At 34.7% G+C, this 14,884-nt stretch overlaps 1 long non-coding RNA gene across 2 annotated transcripts; it reads left to right on the top strand.

Moving 5' to 3' along the window:
• Positions 1–4,872: 4,872 nt before the first annotated feature.
• LOC127564926 (uncharacterized) lies at positions 4,873–14,499 on the top strand. 2 transcript variants are annotated; one of them, XR_007954397.1, is made up of 4 exons: positions 4,873–5,180; positions 10,344–10,469; positions 12,552–12,689; positions 13,396–14,499. It is a non-coding gene; the product is annotated as an uncharacterized LOC127564926 (long non-coding RNA). The 2 variants fall into 2 exon arrangements; XR_007947606.1 differs by lacking the exon at positions 4,873–5,180 and adding an exon at positions 10,163–10,259.
• The last annotated feature ends 385 nt before the right edge of the window (positions 14,500–14,884 follow it).

Here is a 14,884-nt window from a genome sequence, read left to right as displayed (position 1 = left end):
TTCACTATCATTCATTTCCTACCTTAGTTTAAGCCAAGGTAGCTCAAAGTGTAACACTGAAAACATTTGGGATGAGGGAAGGCAAGTTGCCATAGAAAATGGGTGGCAAAATTAATATAAAGCATAAACTTTTGGTAAATCACAGGATCATCAATTTAGTCTTAAAGGACTTAGGCATTAAAATAATTCTTCTCATTTTCTAAATGTTGCTATCTTGTTAGATTCCTGATATTTCCCCTTCCCCTATCTCATACCTCTCTATTCTTTTGCTATTCTGAGAGACTTTGCATTTAATTTATCAAGCAACTCTGCAGGTAACTTTCAAACACATTTTTAGGGAGAGTGTGGCCCAGTCCTGTGATTTAGTAACTGCAGAGAGCTTCCAGAATGTTAAATGTCTCTACCAGGGACTGAGATGTTATAGTTTTTGCCCATGGTCATACAATTAGGAAGTGCCTGTAATAGTATTTAAAGCCAGGTCTTCCTGATTTTAAAGCTGATTCTCTATTTCCTGCTCCACAGGGCTTCTCAAAAACTACTAGACAAGTAAAATCCCAAACAGTTTGCTAAATTTATATTGGATCCTCCTAACTTCTGTAAGTCAAAACTCCCTACCCCTGCCCTCAAGGTGTATATCACATATTATCTTCACCTCCCGCATACCAGCAGACTGAGGGAAAGTAAACATCAGGCTAGGGAAAACCCACTCAATATCTCTCTGAGAGACACTGATAGATATCTGACCAATCAAAAACACACAAAGGAGAAAGGAACACTACTCAGAGGTAGAAGCTCCCCTTATGACATCTTCCACAAACAGTCATTCATCTGGCTTATGTCTGAAGGCCTGCAGTGATGGGGATGATTTAAGCCTCCAGCTGCCCTACTCAGATGGAATAATAATGTTCAGTGGGGCTGCTAGGTGTTGCTGGCTTTGATTCTTGTTGTCCTTGTTCCAGTTATCTGATGAACTTTGCTTTAGCAAGTGATTTATTGCTGTGCTTGAATCCTGAGGCTTTTTAGCCTTTAGCCTCTGTCTTGGAAAGTCAGGAAGGAAATTATTTTTAAAGATATTAAAATGATAATAATTTAAGTAAATATAGTTATGTATGTATAGATATAGACATTTATACCCTGTTTTGTATAACTGATTTAAGAGGCTTAAAATGTGTTACTTCTTATAAAAACTATGTTCCTTCAAAATGTCTTCCAAACTGCTGGTGATGACAAGCAATCGTTTTTTTTTTGTTGTAATTTTTTTTTATTGATCTTATCATTTGGTTGATTTTTGTCTTTCTTTTCTTTAGAATTTTCTGAAGACAACATCCTAAAGATGCGGAGGGATTTTATGGAATCTCAGAACTGGAAGAGATATCTAGACCAAAGTCTACTAGTCCAACATATCTCTCCAATGTTCCTTATAATGATATTCATCTTCTCTATCTTTCCCTTGAAAACCTTCCAAAACAGCTGATTCCTGTCTTGAACATCTCTAATTGCTGCAACCCCAGTATTTACTACAGTACCTGGAACATAGTAAGGACTTAATAAATGCTTGTTGACCAATAGATTGACTGACAAGGAAGTTTTTCCTTTTACTACTCACAAATCTGCCTCCCTGTGACTTTGACCTCATGAACCTAGTGTCTCCTTCCTGATGGAGGAATTTCCACTTTTATATAGCTCTAATTGTTATAACTTTTATTTACAAACAGCAAAAAAATCTTTTTATAATTTCTACCATAGTTCTCTTTCAGCCCTCAAGGGCCAAGAAAAACAAAGACAACTTTTATTCTGCATGGCAATCTTTCAAAACCTCAAAGATGCTATCATGATCTTGATGTTGCATGGTCTCCAGTTTTCTCATCATCATGGCGCCCCGGTTCTGGATGTAATCCAATATGTCAGTGTCACTTTTAGAAAGGGGAACCTAGAACTAAACTTAATGCTCCTAGTGTGGTCTGAGTAGGGCAGAATAAGGCAGAACCATAACTGCAATTGTTTTGTTTTTATTAATGTAGCTAGAGCTTGACTTGACTAATTTTTGAATACCATATCCCATAATTAACTCATGTTCAGCTTGCTCTCTTCAGAAACTCCCAGGACTTTTTCCAAGTTTATTTCACTACATTTCCTTCATTTTGCTTTTTTTGCAGCTGAGTCTTTGAACCTAAGAGTTTACATTTACCTCCATTACATGTCATCTTATGAGATTTGGTCTATTTGTTTTTAATACTTTTGAATTATTTGGTTTGTAGTCAATTTACTATAAGAGTTCTAATTGAAATGGAGGAGGAGAGATTATATTTATTAAATCCTGTAAAAAATAAATGAGCTAAGGAGACTCTCTTCCTAGGTAAGGTCCCAGGAATAACTCCTTTTGCCTATAGCTAATTCCTCTATATTTGTCTCTGTTTAACTGCTGCTGCACCAGGGCTTTTTTGACCATATAAGGCAAGAGGAAATCCCACCTCAGAGAAAGAAGTCAGTTGGAAGAGTACTCATGAAGCACTCACTTGACTGCTGGTAGCTAGTTAGTGAAATGCCTGCAGCACAAAAGGCACATGGTGCTGAGGATTGCAGGCAGGGCTTGTTGAGTTATTTCCATGTGGCCTTTAGACTAGGTGTGCCTCAGGTGTGAATCATATGGGGCTAGAACTTGTTGAATTAGTTTAAAGAAGCAACATGCTTTATTTAACATCACTACAATAGCATTTACTCAGAAAAAAAGCTTAGATTGTCCAATTGGAGTCCAGGCAAGTGATCTTATGTCTACTACTGCCACGATTGCTACTACTACTACTGTCACCTCTATTACTATTACCCTACTACAACTAATGTTACAAGTAATACTACCACTATCGCCACTACTCCTGACATCTTCTTCCTCTTCTTTTTTTTACTCCTTTTCCTCCTCCTCCTCCTCTTCTTCCTCCTCCTCCTGTTCTTCTTCTTCTTCCTCTTCCTCCTTTTCTTTTTCCTCCTCCTCCTCCTTTTCTTCTTCTTCTTCTCCTCCTCCTCCTTTTCTTCTTCTTCTTCCTCCTCCTCCTTTTCTTTCTCTTTCTCCTCCTCCTTCTCCCTTTCTTCCTCCTCCTCCTCCTCCTCCTTTTCTTTTTCCTCCTCCTCCTCTTCTTCTTCCTCCTCCTCCTCCTTCTCCCTTTCTTCCTCCTCCTTTTCTTTCTCTTTCTCCTCCTCCTTCTCCTTTTCCTCTTCCTTCTCCTTCTCTCTTTCTCCAACAACTACTATTATTGATGCTGCTGCTGCTTCTACTCCTATATCTTTAATAATATACTTTATTGGCTTGGTGAGACATCTTTGTGATCCTTGCTATGAGAGAAGGCCAAGATTGGTGGATTTCATAAGTCTGAGAGTTTTGAGCTGTAGTAGATTAACCTAATCAGAAATCCATGCTAAATCAACATGGTGGCCCTCCAGGAATAAAGTCCCCCCAGGAAGCCTAAGCAACAACAAACTGGTCTAGGATAGAAAAATGTAGCAGATTAAAGTTCCTATATTGATCAACATTAGATTCATGATTGGCTACTGTACTTCCAGCCAGGGTGAGAGAGGGAAACCAATTCTCAAATATCTATCTACCTATCATCTATCTTTCATATATTCACAGTTTTCTATATAATATAAAAGCATATTTGTATAAGTATATATGTATATATATTATATATATTCATATATGTATATTATATATATATATATATATATATATATATATATATATATAGAGAGAGAGAGAGAGAGAGAGAGAGAGAGAGAGAGACTGACAAACAAAGAAAGACAGAGGCAGAGGCAGAGAGAGAATGAAAGAGACATTTGGGAAAGCAATTAAAACCATGTGGGAACAAAATGGTATAAATGTCATCTCTACTGTTCTGTCTGCAACTGGAGCTATTACAGAGATACTTTGAGTAAGTCTGAAAATCAACCCACATCCTGAAGTTTCTTCAATTAGAAAAAAAAAAAAATCATTTTACCCACGAGTATAAATATTAAGTATAAAAGAACAATAATGTAGTAGTATAGAATCTAGTTCCACCATTATCATCACCACCACCACTACTACTATCACTACCAGCATTATCATCACTACTACTACTACTGTCACCATCACCATCATTACAGCTGCTTCTCCTGCTCCTGCAAAGTAGTAGATAGAGGGCTAATCTTAGAATTTTGAATCCAAGTCTTGCCTCTAATATGTATTAATTGTATGATCTTGGTCAAATCATTTAACCTCTAAGTGCCCCACTCAACTTTCTACATAAATTGGAAAGCAATTAAAATCTGCATTGGTAGAGGAAATTTCTTTATTAGTAGTTCCCTCCACACACCAATAAAATCACAGCTCTGGTAAAAAAAATTAAAAATTAAAAAAAAATATGGCTCACACTTAAGATGGCAAATTAAGTTTACATGGCAAGAACTTTCTTCATAAAATGATACACCTGGAGACAGCTAATAAAAATATTATTATCACCACTTTATAAATGAAGAAATCGAAACTCCAAAAGAAAACTAGGGAATATCAGAGCCAGAAATAGATGTCAAGTCTTCTGGTTTCTAGCTCTTTTCCAATATACCATATTGTGCAAGAGAAAGAATGGAGACTGTCTTCAATCCAACATGACACTTCCTTTGTTCATCAAAGTTAGGCCTTAGAGGAAAGGACTTATTCTCCCCATTCTTCCTGCAGTCCCTTAAGACCTTGTTTCAGAAATATGATCAAGCTGGTTCCAATTCCACAGGAGGATTTTCTGTAATTAGAAGTGAAGTTTTAGACTGCACTCTCTACTGGAATTGTCTACACCAAGGCATTTGCTCTGTACTGGTCTACATTAAGCAAAGAATTCAGGGAGAGTCAGGAGAGGGTGTGTGCAGTATGGGGTGGAGAGAAAGAATATTTGCCCTCCAAGCTATCCCAAGTATAAATATGTAAATGATAAAGTTGGCAGATATAAGCTGGGTTCTTAAGATTACTAAGAAAGCCTCACCTCCTTTTTTTTTTTTTTTTTTTTTTCTTTCCTGGAGAAATTGGAGGTTAGAATTTCAGTGAGATATAACCCCTGTTGATAGCTGTCTCACTGCCTTGGTGGCTATTATTTGCCTTGTTGGTTTGTGGCAATTGCTCCATCCATATGATTGGATAACCTGTCACTTTCTATGTGGTAAGTAAAAAATCTAACTTATGAAGAGGGATTCACTGCTGGGAACTTTGATAACATTTTGGAGAGGAAAACTCATTCATTAACCTTTGATTTTGGAATTTGGAATTTAATTTTGGTTTTACTGGGTTTTTTAAACTTAAATTTTAGCTTAAATAGATATTTCTTTCCTTAAGGAGATGGAAGAAAGTGGAGGTATGCGGGTCAGGAGTTGGAAGTTATCAGGCAGAAGCTTCTGTGTACGGAGGTTGAATTTCAGGTAATGAAAGGAAGTTAGGTTCGGAATGGAAATATTATTGGGCTCATGAAATGGCTACCAATTTCATTCTCTTGACAGATAACAAGAGGTTTTCAGTCTCTTGAGAGATGAAAACATTTTCCTTTAGTTAGTTACCTTGTATTTGTCAGTATGTTTAATTATGCCATGTTGGTCTAGTGGAAGGTTAGAATCAGAAAAGAATTGCACCTGCATTCTGCTTCTGACCACTATTAACAGTGTGTCTCTGGTCAAGACAATCTCTGAGTCTTTTTCCTTATCTAAAGATGTTTATAATCATATTTCTAATACCTTCCAGGGAAATCATGATCCTCAAAGTAGCTGATGTTTGTAATATGCTATATAAATGTCAGCTAGTACTGTGATTAACCAATTCATTCATTCAACAAACAGGTATTAAGCACCTGCTATATATCAAAGCATATGCTAACCTAGGAGACACAAAGATAAGTAAGATGGGGTTCCTTTTCTGAAGGAATTTATAAACTAGTTGAGGTTATAAGAAATAAATAGAGATACAAATGATTCATATAGGAATACATTAGTTTCATGAGTAAAATAAGAAATATAATAAATGGGATAATGAATGAGTTAGATTCATCTATCTGTACTGGCTAGAAGAACCAGGACTTGTTGAATAGACTTAAAAAATTAAGTGACCTCTTAAGTTGTCTTCCTAGCTATATGAGTCAGTGACACACTGTTTTGTTCTGTTTTTTTAATTTAAATTTTTTTGTCATCTACGCTAATAAGCTGCAGCTATGTGCCTGGCATCGTACATGGGTCATGCAAATCCACAGGGATTCTTGATGTTCTGCTACATGCTTATTAAGATTTGGCTTTCTGAATTTGCTTATTTTCAAGTGCCCTGTGACTGCTCAGCATGTTCACTGGTCTCTTGTCTGAGAGACATAGTTATACAGCTGATGATACATTAAAAGAAGAGATGACAGGTGATTTCAGAGAGAAAAAAAGTGACAATTTGTTCAAATCATCTTGGCAAAAGCCTTATTGGGTACCTGTGATACAGAGCAATGTACCAGGTGTTGTCAGTGTAAGGGGAACCTAATGAGCTCAATCACTTCATGCATCCCTTTGTTTAATGAAATAATATGAGTGGAAAAAGAGTCTATTGTGAATCACTAGTAAGAATAATAGGCATCAGGTGCTGCACAGAGCACAAGGGTCTAGAGACTCACCCTCATTGAGAATCTCATGTTCTTCATGGAACACCAGTGGTTTTGAAAAAAGATGCTTATATCTTTTTGTGATCTCCTATATTGAGGTGTTCTGGGTTTATTCAACACAGGTTGCTGTAATCACATTGCGGTGTATGTGAAAAGATTAAGAAAATGGAATGAGAGGAAAGAGAGAAAGGAAGCAAAGTAGGTAGTGGCTGATAATTTCCTTCGCTTATAAGATGGAGGACAATAAGTCTGTTGACCTTGCCCTTAAACTTTGGAGGAGATACTCCTCCAAAACTCCCTGTTTCTCTTGAGGGAAGATTATCTTCCCAGTCACCCAGGTTCCTAATCTTAAAATTATCCTTGACTTTGCCCTCTCCCCAACCACTCATTGCCCATATTTTCTAAGCCTTTTGTGATTCTACCCCTTAATATCTCTTGTATTTGTTTCCCTCTCTCCATTCATAAAGTGACAACTCTAGAGAAGGACCTCATTGCCCCTCACTCAGAAGCAAAAGCTTCTTAATTGGCCTCCCCTCTAATTCATTCTTTATATACTTGCCAAACTGATATTCCTATAACATAAACCTGACTATCCAATTGTACCTGATTTAATATTTTTAACTGCACTCTATTACCTCTAAATTCATTTGGTTTCCATTTATCAACCTTTCTAGTCTTATTTTATTATTCCTTTTTATACACTCTCTGTCCTATTCATTTCTGATCTCTATTACTTTTGCCTCTAGAAATCCATAGTCTTCATCAAGAATCCATTTAGTTGCTGTCTTTCCTGATCCACTCCCCCAACCATGTGAACATTCTCTGTCTATTCTCTATGTTTTTTTTTTTTTCTCTATCTCTGTTTTTCTGTTTCTCTCTGTTTCTATGCTTTTCTACTTGTCTCTGTGTCTGTCTCTGACTCTCTCTGCCAGGTACATAGTAAGTGTTTAATAAATTCACCTTGCCCTTGATAAAAGGGTATTGAATTGCATTGAATGTGATTTTCAAGCCTTAGCTCCTCTGGGCACATGCCAGTTATTACAGTTTTGCCCTAAACTTTAAACTCCTAGAAGCTACGGCATGTATCATTTATTTCTTACTGATATATTTATTTCAAGGTTCTGTGGTTTGTCAGATGAGGGTACTCTATCAACTGACCTAAATTGGAATCTCTCTTTATATTATTAGACAATTTTCGTGAGTTGCTGTAGCTAAACAAAGAAACAGACAAATAAAAGAAATCATCACCTTTCACAAACTTAGTTTCTCTGTGACAGATATACTTCTCATTTGGCTTCTGCCTTTTGAGATTGATAGGACCTTATACTCTACTAGCAAAATCTTTGAAAACCCAGGGTTGCTTGCTCCAGGAATTTCCTTTGTATCACCCTTGATTAGTGACCTACCAATTAATTTGAATGATGGACAATTCATTGATTCACAAATATTTATTTTACTTAAATAACTCTCCCAACTAAGAGAAAAATAAAGATAAATGTTCTGGTACAATTCTATTTCTTTCTTTCTTTCTTTCTTTCTTTTCCTTTTTTTTCCCCCTGAGGCAATTGGAGTTAAGTGACTTGCCCAGGGTCACACAGCTAGGCAGTGTTAAGTGTCTGAGGCCAGATTTAAATTCAGGTCCTCCTGACTTCAGGCTAGTGCTCTACCCACTGCATCACCTAATTGCCCCCTACAATTCTATTTTTTTTACTACTGCCTCCAACAGAGAATACTCTAAGCAGATGACATTTTCTCCTTGTCTAGAGGGGAAGAGAAAGGGGGAAGAGGAGGGCTGAACAAATCAAATTAATCCCTCTTGGCAGCTGCTTCTGATTTCTGTCTCGTCTGAATCATTCTCCTACCTCTCCTTCTCCCTTTTATTATATATATCTATCATTCTGCATATATATGTGTGTGTATATATATATGCATACACACACATATATAGTCAGTATCTATGGACAGTTAGGTGGCACAGTGGATAGAATGTTGAGTCTGGAGTCAGGACTCATCTTCCTAAATTCAAATCTGAACTCAGACACCAGCTGCATGATCCTGGGCAAAGCACCTGTTTGCCTCAATTCTTCATCTATAAAATGAGCTGGAGAAGGAAATGGCAAACTGAAATCACTGAATAACAATAGCACATGTGTGAGTGATATGTATATGTATTTATATACAATCAGTATATATGCACATATATACATGACAGAAACAACTGGATGACAATAGTGTTGTGTAGGTATAACACATACACACAAAATGTACATATATATATATGTGTGTTTAAATAAAACAAATTATTTTGCACTATTCCCACACATGCACATACATATGTATATGCTTAATTTAATAAGTTTTCTTACTAATCACTAAGAGTTTGTTGAAGGAAAGAAATATTCCATTCCAGTATATTCCATTCAACAAATATTTATTATCTATCATGATATTATGCAATATTATTGTTCAGTATACAAAGACAAACATGATGATTAGAAAAGCCTGGAGAGACTTACATGAACTGATGCTGAGTGAAATGAGCAGGACCAGGAGATCATTATATACTTCTACAAAAATACTATATGATGATCAATTCTGATGGACATGGCCATCTTCAACAATGAGATGAACCAAAGCAGCTCCAATAGAGCAGTAATGAATTGAACCAGCTACACCCAATGAAAGAACTCTAGGAGATGACTAAAAACCATTACATAGAATTCCCAATCCCTATATTTTTGCCCTCCTGCACTTTTGATTTCCTTCACAGGCTAATTGTATAATATTTCAGAGTCCGATTCTTTTTGTACAGCAAAATAACAGTTTAAAGAATTGTAGCCATGTAGAAGGACTGATAGCTTAAGTGCTATTCTGATACCCCTGAAATGTAAAAACAAACCAAAAACCTAGAGGAAGGGTTCTGGCATTTGAGTAACTAAGCTTTTATGGAAGATGTTTGGAGATATCAGATGTAACTATACAGAATGAGAAAGCATGGATGCATTTTGATCTATTCCCTATTTCCCTTCTTCTTACTCTGGAGAAATCATTACAAATTTTCCAATAATAATAGGCAAGCAGTTTGAGGAAATTCAGTTAGCAAATGATTTTTAGCAAAAAAAAAGGATAGTAGTTCTGAAATCAGTGCTATCTCTGATGCCTGGTGTCTTTGTGTCTTTGAACAAGTCATTCATTCATCATGCCCCCTTGTCTATAAAATAAGGGGTGAGGTTGCATGGTCTTTGTCCCTTCCTGTTATAGATCTCTGACACTAATACTCACATTTTATCATCAAATCAAGTAAGAGTCATTAGTATAATAAAGGAAGGGAAAGTCATCTAAATTAAAATATTGATAATTTTTAAATATTAAAATTAATCAAAATGTTAGATTTAAAATTCATTATTAATATGATTAAATTAAAGCTTAAATATTAAATTAAAAATTTAATATTAAAATTAAACATTTTAAATATTGATAATATTTTCCCATTCTAATTTTCATCATTCACAGAGAATACTCCTATCAGATGAATGTGGCTCTTTCCAGCAATAAGATGATTCAGAACACTCACAATAGACATGATGGAGAGTGCCATCTACATTCAAAAAGAGAATTGTAGTAACTGAATGTGGATCACAACATAGTATTTTAACCATTTTTGTTGTTGTTTGCTTACTTTTTGTTTTCTTTCTTGTGCAGCATGATAAATGTGGAAATATGTATAGAAGAATTGTACATGTCTAACATATATTGGATTGCTTGTTATCAAAGGGAAAGAATGGGGAGGCAGAGGAAGAAAAATTTGGAACACAAGGTTTTGCAAGGGTAAATTTTGAAAACTGTCTTTGCATATATTTTGGAAATAAAAAGCTATTATTAGAATCTCAAAAAAGAATACTTACTTCATAAATCTGAAAGATAATTTCTTCCTTAAAAATATAATTTTTTATATCTATGTCATAAATTCATTTGGAATTTATCTTGTATCTATATGAGAACATATTCTCCAAATCATAAATTAATATTAAAGAACCACAAATAAAAACATTCTGAGATTCTACCTCACATCCATCAAACTGGAAAAGTTGATCAAAAAAGAAAATGGTTAATGTTGGAAATGTGATTAATGTTGGAAAATGGATAATATCCATCCAAAATGGATAATAATAATAATAATAATAATACCCATTTCTCAGAATTGTTGTGAGGATCAAATGAAAGAATGTTAGGTAGTGAAGTGGATAGAGTTTCTGGCCAATAGTCAAGAAGATTTGTATCCTTTCCAGGTCTGATTCTTTGATCTTATGGATTTATAATCTTGTAGAGTCAACTGTGAGTGATAAGAAACTGTTACTTGCCTATGATCAAAATCAATATGTATTTGATGCAAGACTAACTAAAGTCTTCCTGATCCTAAGTCTTCCATTTACTATACACATTTTTCTGAACTATCAGCAGTTACTCACTTGTTCAAGATCACTAACTTGGATTGTTAAAGTTTAATTATTCCTATGGTTTTGGTTTGGTCTGCAAGGGTAGCATGTCTAAGTAACTGTGAGAAAAAAGAAAATGACAAATGTTGGAAAAATTGATATAAAACAGACATTATAGAACTGTTTGGTGATCCACCAATTCTTGAAATCAGTTTGGAATTATGCCCCCTCCCCCAAATTTATAAATTGTAGAGGTCCTATGATCCAGCGATACTATTACTCAGTCTAGATATCAAAGAGACCAAAAGAAGAAAAAAGTCTACATATACACACCTTTATAGCAGCTCTTTTTTTTTTTTTTTTAACAATGTGAAAGAATTATAAAGAAAGGGAGTGTCCATCAATTAAGGGAATAATTGAAGAAATTAGGGACTAAGAATGTAGGAGAAAAATAAATGTTTAATAATTGAAAAAAAATGGCCCCTAGAACTGACATAAGATTTAAGAATTACATCTGGAGGAAAAGTACAATAGGACTCATCTCTCTACAATAAGATTACAGTAGCACTCTATCTCCCTAGTAGCAGACACACTGTATCTCTTTAAATGGAGTCAAAGTTTGAATGGTTTCTTATTTGTCTTTATCCCACTATTGACATGTTAAACTTCTACCAATTGTGATAAAACTCAAAAACAATCCTACAGGCTCCACACTGAAACAGAAAGCCACAAATTAACTGTGTTATATTGTATTTGCATTTATTTGTTAATTTATTTACCAATTATATTTTAATTTGAATGGGCTGCCTCACTAGGGAGTTTTACTGGTGCTTCTAGGAACTTGATAACTCTATAACCCACTAAAATCTCGAACTCCTTTTTTTTGGATGAATTATTGTCTAGCTTTGCTTTTCCCATCCTGAGTTAAAGGGAATTATGTTTAATCTTATACTTTTTTAAAACCTAAAACTTTTCAATTTATCCTATTTCTTGTCACCTTATTACATTTGGTACAATGTTTTAACTTCTCTAGATGTCTACCTTCTATCTTTGATGTATCTACAAATTTGATAAGGCTGTTGTCTATGCTTGTCCCAAATAAAAATTCTAAATAGAATAGAATCAAGCAAAAGTTCCTGGAGCACTTCACCAAAGGCCACTTTCCATGTTGATGATGAATAATTAATAACTATTCCTTGGAACTGACTATTCAATTCATTCTAAATTTACCTCATTGTATAACTATCTAACTCACATCTTTCTATAATATCCATAAGAAAAGCATGAAGACTTTGTCCAATACTTAATTCCAATCTAGGTAAACTATATCTCTATCATTTTCCTGATCTATCAATCTACTACCTCTATTAAAAAAAAGTGAAGTTAATCTGAAATAACTAATTCTTGATTAATCTGTGATTGTACTTTTCTGTTCTAGATGTTTATTAACCATTCTTTTCATACCATGTTCTAGAATTTTGCCAGAAATCAATCATCAGGCTAGGCTTCTGTGCTAAAATAAAAATGGGAGGAATTTTGGGAGAATATCTTGGCATCTCACCCTAGATTTGGAAGACGGAAAAGTGAATTTCAGCGCTCCAAAAAAGAACAGGTAAATTCTACAAAAGAAATAGGAAAAGAAATAAAATACTTTCAAGAATTAAATTCTGATGGCAGAATCCCAGGTAATTTCAATGAGGAAGAAAAGAGGTGAATATTTAATCAACTTATGTGGCTGAACAAATTGTTCATTGACCAATTCAGATTTTTAAAAATTAATTGTACAGAAGAGTGAAACAAGAACAGGTAACTGGAATGAATACAAAAGAGCAGCATGGCTTTGTAAGGTAATGACAGGAATGCTAATGCCCAGAATGAGCTAAAGCTGATGAATGACAAAGACAACAAACAAAGATTTTTAAAAGCTATGATGGGAATAAGAGGAAAATCTCAGAAGAAAGGAGTCTATGAGATAAAGATAATAGATAATGAAGGTGGGGCAGAATTACTAAATTCTTATTTTTCATTTATTCTCTTCAGAAGGAGAACAAAAATAATTAATAGGGAGTTGAAATCTAAGATAAAATAAAAAAAAAAGTTATAGGAAAGCATTAGAGTGGCCTCTCTAGGCCTAGACAAATGACATAGTTGGGTAGTCAAAGAATTTGTTAAGTATAATAACTGCTGAGCTCACTGTTAGTGATCTCAGAAAAATTTTGGTGAGTAAGAAGGATTGCACAGAACTGAATATGATAAGGTGTCCCAGTTTTCAGCAAAGGAGAAGTAACTTTTACTCTTTTAATTTTATTTTTTTCTAGTTATACATGTACATTCATTAAAAAAAAAATTGCCTTATGAATCATGGTAAGAGAGAAAAATCAGAAGAAAAGGGAAAAACCACAAAAGAAAAAAAAACAGAAGAAAAAAAATGAGCAGAGCATGTGTTGATTTACATTCAGTGTCTATAGTTTTCTCTCTGGATGCAGATGGCATTTTCCATTTAGAATTTATTGGACTTTTCTTGGGTCACTGAATTGCTGAGAAGACCAAGTTTTTCATAGTTTATCATCGCACAGTCTTACTGTTAAGTGTACAATGTAAACTTGCTCAGCAACAGTTTGTGTAAATCTTTCTAGATCTTTCTGAAATCAGCTTGTGGGAAGGAATGTGGGAAAATTGGGACACTAATTCATTCTTGGTGGAGTTGTGAACTGATCCAGCCATTCTGGAGAGCAATTTGGGACTATGCCTAAAGGGCTATCAAACTGTGTATATCCTTTGACCCAGCAATATTTCTACTGGGTTTAGAAATTATAAAGGAGGGAAAGAGACCCACATGTGCAAAAATGTTTGCACCTGTTTTTGTAGTGACAAGAAACTGGAAACTGAGTTTCCAGTTGGAGAATGACTAAGTTATAGTATATGAATGTTATAGAATATTGTTCTGTAAGAAATGATCAGCAGGATGATTTCAGAGAGGCCTGGAGAGACTTACATGCCCTGATGCTAAGTGAAATGAGCAGAACCAGGAGAGCATTATACACAGCAACAACAAGATTATAAGATGATCAATTCTGATGGATGTGGCTCTTTTCAATAATGAGATGATTCAGATCAGTTCCAATGATCTTGTGATGAAGAGAGCCAACTACACCCAGAAAAAGGACTGTGGGAACTGAGTGTGGACCACAACATAGCATTTTTACTCTTTTTGTTGTTTCCTTGCATCTTGTTTTCTTTCTCATTTTTCCCTTTTTGATCTGATTTTTCTTCTATAGCAAGATAATTGCATAAATATGTATACATATATTGGATTTAACATACATTTTTAACATGTTTAACATATATTAAATTTCTTGTGGAGGGAAGAAGGGGTGGGGAGAAGAAGGAATGGGGGAAAATTTGGAACACAAGGTTTTGCAAAGGTCAATATGTTTTGAAAATAAAAAGCTTTAATAAAAAAACAAATAAAAAATAAAATAAGCTTGTTCATCATTTTTATAAATCAATAATATTCCATTATTTTCATTTAACTTAACTTATTCAGTCATTTTCCAATTGATGGACATCTACTCATTTTCCAATTTTTTGCCACTACAAACATTTTCACACATGTAGATCTTTTTCCCCCTCTTTTGTGATTTCCTTGGGATACAGAGCCATAATGGCATTGTGGATAGCTTTTACTCTTTAAACTTTAAACTTTAAAATTAAGTTGGATTTGATTCTTGGCTAAATTATAAAACAAGTTTTGAAAGGGAAAGTTTGCAAGAATTAAATAAGGACAACAACTATCCTTATAAGCCA

This window comes from Antechinus flavipes, chromosome 1 (assembly GCF_016432865.1).
Source record: "Antechinus flavipes isolate AdamAnt ecotype Samford, QLD, Australia chromosome 1, AdamAnt_v2, whole genome shotgun sequence".
Lineage (NCBI taxonomy): Eukaryota > Metazoa > Chordata > Mammalia > Dasyuromorphia > Dasyuridae > Antechinus > Antechinus flavipes.
Note: the sequence above shows the minus strand (reverse complement) of the source record. Positions and strands in the feature narration are given on the sequence as shown.